Raw genomic sequence first — 7,184 nt, forward strand, 5'->3', positions numbered from 1 at the left:
TTGGATCTCTGAGACTCCAGGAGCCTGGAGGAGCGGTGTCCTGGGGGGATGAAAGGGCAGGGATGTAATGGGTTTACCCCAGCGCTGATCCCAGAGAAGGCTGCAGAAGATTAAGATTTGCTCCCTGAGCTTGAAATCTCCCTGCTACCCCCTGACCACATCAAAGGACATGGCCGTGGGGGGCACCTAATCCCATCAATAGAATCAAAGCTGAACAAGAAAGGAAATTCTGCAAACTTGGTGCAGTGGTAGAACACAGTTCAGAAGAAAGAGATAGATACTAAGGCCCTGGCCTCTTCCACTGGGGGTTACATCCCAAGAAAAAACCTGAGTCATCCACAAGCAGACAGGGCCTGTCCCTTGCTTCTTGAGGTGGCTCCCGTGGGAAGGTCAACTACAAGAACTCAGAAAGCTGGGCAATGGGACTGGGCCTACCTCCAGGGGCAGAAAGGGACCCTGGGCGTTTGAAACTCGTCCATGTCTCACAGTGCTATTGACCCCCAGCTTTACTTTGACAAAGTGCTTTCACGGTCACACTTCTTACCACCGGCGTTTTCCAAAGTGCAGTGTTCAGACGTGAGATGGCTTTAGGTTAAAGCAATTTTATAACTTTAAATGTAAATTTCATGAATATTGTTACACTACAACTAATGGTTAAAGTGAGCCAACTCAAAGGCGAGTATTTAGTAAATAATAATGCAAGTGCTATTCTCATACGGCATAAATGATGACAGTGGCATGCATATTACTAAAGTTAGAAAACACTCCTTACAACCATCTTTAGAGAAACAATGCCTTAGGAAAGTGGCTTTCAAACTTTCAGTTATTCAGAGGGTAGGGGAAAGGGGGGAGGTAGATGGGGGGAAAATTTAAATAAGTTCTTCGATTAAAAAAATAATTAATTTAAAAAAGGAATCAGAATCTAAACATACAAAAAAACCTTTCAGTTATACCCCATGGTAGGAAATACCTATCTATCTATCTATCTATCTATCTATCTAGTGTCTCATGAAACAATTCTTATGCATTCAGATGTTTGTTATCCTAGTCTGCTCTATTAAAAAATGTTGCTTTTAAGCCTACTGATGGCTTACCTTCTGAAATTTGAAAAATACTACCTTAGAGAACATGCCATGATGATGGCTCTCAGCTGAGAAATTTCTAGGTGCCAAGAATGTGTACTAAAAGCTTCTCCTTACACTCTCACAATGACCTTAATGTGTAGGTATTACCCACATTTTACAGGTAAAACTGGAAGATCACTCAGCCAGTAAGTGCAGACCTGAGACCAGCCTCTCTCCACCTGACTCGTCCCAGGTCTAGTGTACTTCCCACTAGCCCTTTCCTAGTAAATATTGCAGAAAGGCCCAGACTCCAGGCATTCATGCCACTGTTTGCCCTTCTCACAATGTGTATACCTCTCCAAGTCTGCCCTGTGGCTTCTGTCTTTTTTGCCCCCACCCGCAAAAGACCACCAGGAGTCAGGCTGCTAAGCAGGCTGGCTTCAGAGACCCCGAAGTGGGGGTGGAGCTGTAGTATGACATGGACAATTTTAATGTCCCAGCCACCCTGCCAGAGTGCCACATACATCCCTCTCTCTGACTGAAAGGGATCAATCTGCCTTGGGGCCAAAATTCCATAGAGCTGGAGACACCTTGTTCTCTTGCTCCATTATTCTAGATTCTTCCCTAGGCCTTCCCTGGCTACCCTATTTTAAATTGCAGCCCCTTTCTCCATTACTTATCCCCAACCCAGATTTTTTCTCCTCCATAGCCCTTGTCTCCTCTAATATGCCACGTATTTTACTCATTTAAGTATATTCTGCCTCCCTGCTGTTGATCTCTGCCTCCAGCTCCCAGAATATAAGCTCCACTGGGATAGGAATTTTTTGTTTCTACAGTACACTACTGTATCCCCACGCCTGGCACATAATGCACACTCAGTAAATATTTGCTGAGAGCTCAGCTTTGCCATTACTGGATGGGCTTGGCTGCCCCAAACCCTCCCCAGGGGCCCCTGGGCCTAAACCACATAGATAGAGGCACTCGCTCCAACACCTGTTGATTTCACCAGTTTCCTCTTAGACAGTGACTCCATCCACCAAGGGCAGGAGAGCCAACATTTACAGTGGCCTCCAATGCCCAAACCGGTCACGGTATTTAAGATCAACACCACGGTACAGTATTGATTCTCTGCTAATAATGAACACCTGCCATATCTCTAGCAATGCAAATAAAGTACTGTGAAGTGGAAGGGCACAAAGGAGAACCCCTACTTTACTGATTTGGAAACTGGGCTTCAGGGGATGAAATGATTTACCCAAGGTCACTCCATACTGAGCCCTTTCCACTCAGCTGCCTCCTCGGGACCATCCAGTCTATCAGATACCACTTCTACAGCCACGATTGTGCTAGGTTCTTTTCAGCTTCTCCGTCAGAAAGAGCTCTGACAGAAGACACAGAGATCCTGGTGACTAGAGGGAGGAAAAGGGCTGCAAATAACCTGGAATATTTTATATGTGACTATGGAATTCGTGGACCGTATTTTCTCAGTATGTTTTGCTTAAATGGCAATTTATGTGGATTTTGTTTCTCTCAGCCCAGGTGGCTAAGACGAAGGGAGAGCCTCAGCCCTTAGGGGGGAAAGACAGGCTGGGCATGAAATCTTTACTGCAGAAAAGCCACACTGGGATCACTGGTCTTATCAACATTTGGGGCCTGTTTCAGTTTCTGACTCCTGTGCAACCTTTGATAAGTTATCTCTGCCTCCGGGTCTTTGTTTCATCACTGGCAAAACTGGAATGCGATTTTCTCTTTGCTTCTCCCAGCATGACTGTTTCATAACTGCAGAAAGAGAAGTTTCTGACATTGTTGTTGACCTTTATTCATTCAGCCAACATATAAAGAGCTCCTTTATCTATCTCGGACACTCGAGGAGACGCATCCCTTGCACACAAGCAGCAGTAGAAGGGTAAATTCCTCAGAAAGGAGTCAATTCTTTCCAAGTGTAATAATATTTCAGAAAGGCCAAGGCAGTGCTTTGAGCTAGACTCAGTTTTCCCGCATAATTGGAGGTGGGGAGGAAGCGGGTGGTCTGACACTCTCTGCCTGGGCTGCACCCTCTCTCAACATGACCTAAGGAGTGAGGCTGAGAGGGTGGTGGGTTGCTCATGGGAAGTAAAGTAAAACAAAGACTTCTATTGGCCCAGAGTCTCTGCCATGTTACTTAGGGTTCTCTGAAAGGTTTTCAGTGGGCACTGTGTGTGTCTGGAAAATGTTAGAGCACTTGGTCTAGAAGAACTAGGAGTGTGTCCTGGAGAATCCAACCACTGTCAGTGTGTGCCTGCGTCCCTCCCATACCTCCACAGCCTGGTGACTTTGATTACTATATGCTTTTCCTATTGATCAGCGGTGAATATTAGACAAGTAAAGTGTCTGCTTAGCTCACAGGCTGGCAAAGCAATGGGCCATCTCCTGGGTACATGTCAAGTAATAATGTAGATGACTTTTCCAAACAGATTTGTGCTTATCCTGCAGAAGAGCTTAATCTGTGTGATAAAGGTAGAGTTTTCTGAATGACCTTGAACAGATCACTTCCCTTCTCTTTGCCTGTTTCTGTGGCTATAAAATGAGAGAGTTGGATGGTTGCTATCGTTCTTACCAGTCCATGATTCAAAACTGGTAATTGTTGTCCAGAAGAATGGGGTTGGATCTTTAATGTTTGCTAATAAAGCCGTCTACAGAGAATATTTCTTAATTTGACATTCTATTTTACATGTAAGGTTAGAGGGACCACGGGGGAAAGAAAAGCACCCTTGCCTGCTTAGCTTCAACCTAGATCATATTTGAGTGTCAAAGATGATTGAATGATGGCAGAAATATCCAAGATCTTGTGGTACTCAGGCAAATTCCTATTTATTCTCCAGGGCCCAGCCACCGTGTCACTTCCTCAGGCAAGACTTCCTCAACCCTTCAAGTAGGGACCTGTCTTGTGTCAGGGCTCTGTCTCTGTACCAGGTGCTGGAAACACAGACACGAGTGAGACACAGGCCCAGGCCTAAGGAGTCTCCCGGCTATGGTGTGAGACAAACAGAGGGGTCCCAGCCAAGAAGCTAAGTGACTCATTACCTGGAGGAATCAGAGGTTTCTCAGAGGAGGTGATACTGGAGTCTTGTCAAAGGGATCAAAAGTGCCCTTGATCCAGTGTCTGGATCTAGCTAATTTGCAGGAAATGTAAAAGACAGAGAAACTTGAACTGCACCAAGAGTTTATAGGCAGCAAAGTCTAGACTGTGAGGAACTCTACAGGTCAGATGGGCCAGGTTCCTCAACTGACACATTACAAGGAAATTAAAGGGAAAGAAGAGAATCCTAGTGACTGAATAAAAAAAGCTTAAAAGACCAATTTTTAAAATGAGCAGAGTTAAACTATAGATATAAAGATGCAAAGATGCTCAATTAGGTGGTAAGTAAAAATCCAAGAAAGTGATTACTCTTAAAGTAGGGAGTATGGCTCCTTCTGACTGTCGGGGAGTATGATTGGGTGGGTGGCAAATGAAAGTGATTTCTGGGGTGTCTGGAAAAGTTCTCTGACCTGGGTGGGGTTTTTATAAACCATTAAGACATTTACTTGATTTATGTGGGTTTGAATCTGTTTTTATTTTTCAATGAAAGAGTTAAAAAGTTTAGATCTCTAGGTTGGAATATTGGACTAAAACTGACAGTATGAGGCAAAATTTATATACTTGCCAAATTCTGCTTTGAAATCAAATGATATTCACTCCCAGGAAGAAAGAGGCTGACTAAACTTTTTGTTTGTTTGTTTTTTTAACGTCCTGGAGGTTTCAGGTGCCCATAATGGCTATGTCTGCCTACATAGCTCTCAAACTGCAGTACCAGAAACCCTGTGTTCTGTTCTTGACCTTGAGAGGAGGGGGCACTGGAGGGAGGTCTGAGCAAGGGGAAATTGGCAGGGTGCAGGGCCTTTGCAGCTCTAGTCCTGCCTATCAGGGAGCACTCATTATAACTCTCTGAATGGGGCCAGGGTCACATAAATCCCATCATGAGGTTACTATGACCAAGCCCCACTGTGAAAGGGGTTACTATGATTCACCACCTTGGCAGCCATAAGAGAGATGGATGGGGCAGCTTCAGGTCCCCTTGCTTCTCCAAGGTCCAGGCTCTGAGGTGGGAACTTAGAATTTTAGGCCACAAGATATGTTGGAAGCATCTTTTCCAACTTTTGAATTTTGCAACTAAGGGAATTGAAGTCCAGGGTATTTAAGTGGTTTAATAAAGGTTGTGCAAGAAACTCAACATTAGTGTCCCCTTCTGTCTCTGCCTCACCCTTTCAGCCAATAACCAACCTCCAGTCCCACAGAGGTAGGTGTAGATACCTGCAGGCCTTCAAGGTGATTGCAAGATCTCTCTGTTCCCGTGGTCGCCCTGGTGCATGTATTGACCAACCTTGATCTGGGATCCATATCTGACCCCTGCCTCTGGCTCTTCACCTTTGGGGACCCATGTTTCCCCCAACATCTCTGTGTTGACCTCTTCCGTACCTTGACCTTCTTTTATTGACTTTGGCTTGTCTCATCCATCTCACTCTATTGGCATAGAATTCTCTGCCCCAGCTACTTTAGGAAACCCAATGTCCAGTCTTGGAGTTCCAAGGATCAGAAATTCAAATTAAGGCATAGGATTAAAGGCAATATCCAGTAGTTCAGGACCTTTCCTCTTCTTATTGCTGGATATCTGATTTGCATTTAGTAAGAATTCTATGATGACACTGACAACCTTGCTCAACATTTTCTTCAAAAGCCAAGAGCATCTCTTCCATTTACTGGAATCTTCGTGAAACGATTAATATATTTCCCTGCTGCCTAAGCCCCACATCCTGTCTTCTGATAACCCTAGGCACCATCCCAAAGAGACTCTGCTGACTTTCAATCCACCTGAAGCTCCCTATGGTCAACTGTGCCATGAGGCCTCCAGACAGGCAATATGACTTTTGGTCACATTCACAGAAGTACAGAATTTAGAATGAGAGAGTCGAAGTTCCATTAATGAGACTGTATGTGGAATAGCATATTCAGTGTTGAGTGTCACAATTGAAGAAGGGGACAGAATGGAGTGACTCAGGAGACACTTGATGTCATGTCATATTAAAGTGGATGGTTTCTCCTAGAAATGATGTAGGGCGTGCCATAGCTGCCTAGGAGCCAGACTCAAAGGCTCAGTTCACAAGGGCTGGTAGAGGAATAAACACCCACTAGCTGGACGAAATGGTTGGCTTCCTGGACAAGCACGGTGTGGATAATTCATCTTTCAAGGAACAAACAGAAACCAGAAAACACCATTCCAGAAACTCTAATGCTCTTTTTGGGAAGTTCTCCCGCCCTCTAGACCCGCAAAACCAGCAAGACCAGACACCCCCGCCCCCAACGCTGGCGACACCATTGCCTAGTGTGGGACCTTCGCCTCGGGCCTCAATGTTCCCACAAGTAAGACAGGGATCCTAGATAAGTTCATCCTTCGTGGTTTGGCCAGGGGAGTAGAGCTATGGGAAGATGCGGTGGGTAGAGGGGCAGGGAGCAAAGCGGAGTGTGGCCAGGGTTCAGAACGTCTACAGGTGGTCCCGCGAGCCCTAGCACACTGGCCCCGCCTGTGCTAGCGACCGTGGAGCCTGGGAAGGGAAGGAACTGGTGGACGCCTGAAACAGAATCTGAAAAGCGAAAAAGAGAACACAGCAGAAGGAAGGGATTGCATACGTGAGGATACCAGAGTCCCACTGCCAAACCCCAACCTCAAACGCCAGGCACGGACGGGGTTCGAACCCGCGATCTTCGGTTTACGAGACCGACGCCTTACCACTTGGCCACCGCGCCTGACAGCCAAGCGAGCGCTGGAAGCTCTCAGTGGAGGGGAAGTGGCGCAGGCGCGGGAGAGATGATGCCGGGCCTCTAGCCCCGCCCCTGGCCCAGCTGCTCGTTGGCCCCTTCAGACCCGCCATCTGGGACCCTAAGAGCGGCTCCGGCGCACCCGGGACTAAAGCCAAGTGCCTGCGTCCTGCTGATAACAGGACCCAAACCCACGGCCTTTGAGATCCCGGCCCCACTCCGCCTCCAGCGCCCCCGGGGCACCGTGCCGGAGGGGAGCTCAGTCTAAGGCCAGCGGGGCGCGGGGC

General features: G+C 46.7%; 1 non-coding gene across 1 annotated transcript; it reads right to left on the reverse strand.

The window, feature by feature from the left end:
• Positions 1-6,813: 6,813 nt before the first annotated feature.
• On the reverse strand, positions 6,814-6,885 carry TRNAT-CGU. Its single transcript has one exon. It is a non-coding gene; the product is annotated as a tRNA-Thr (tRNA).
• Positions 6,886-7,184: the final 299 nt, after the last annotated feature.

Source organism: Pteropus alecto, unplaced genomic scaffold (genome assembly GCF_000325575.1).
Source record: "Pteropus alecto unplaced genomic scaffold, ASM32557v1 scaffold98, whole genome shotgun sequence".
NCBI lineage: Eukaryota > Metazoa > Chordata > Mammalia > Chiroptera > Pteropodidae > Pteropus > Pteropus alecto.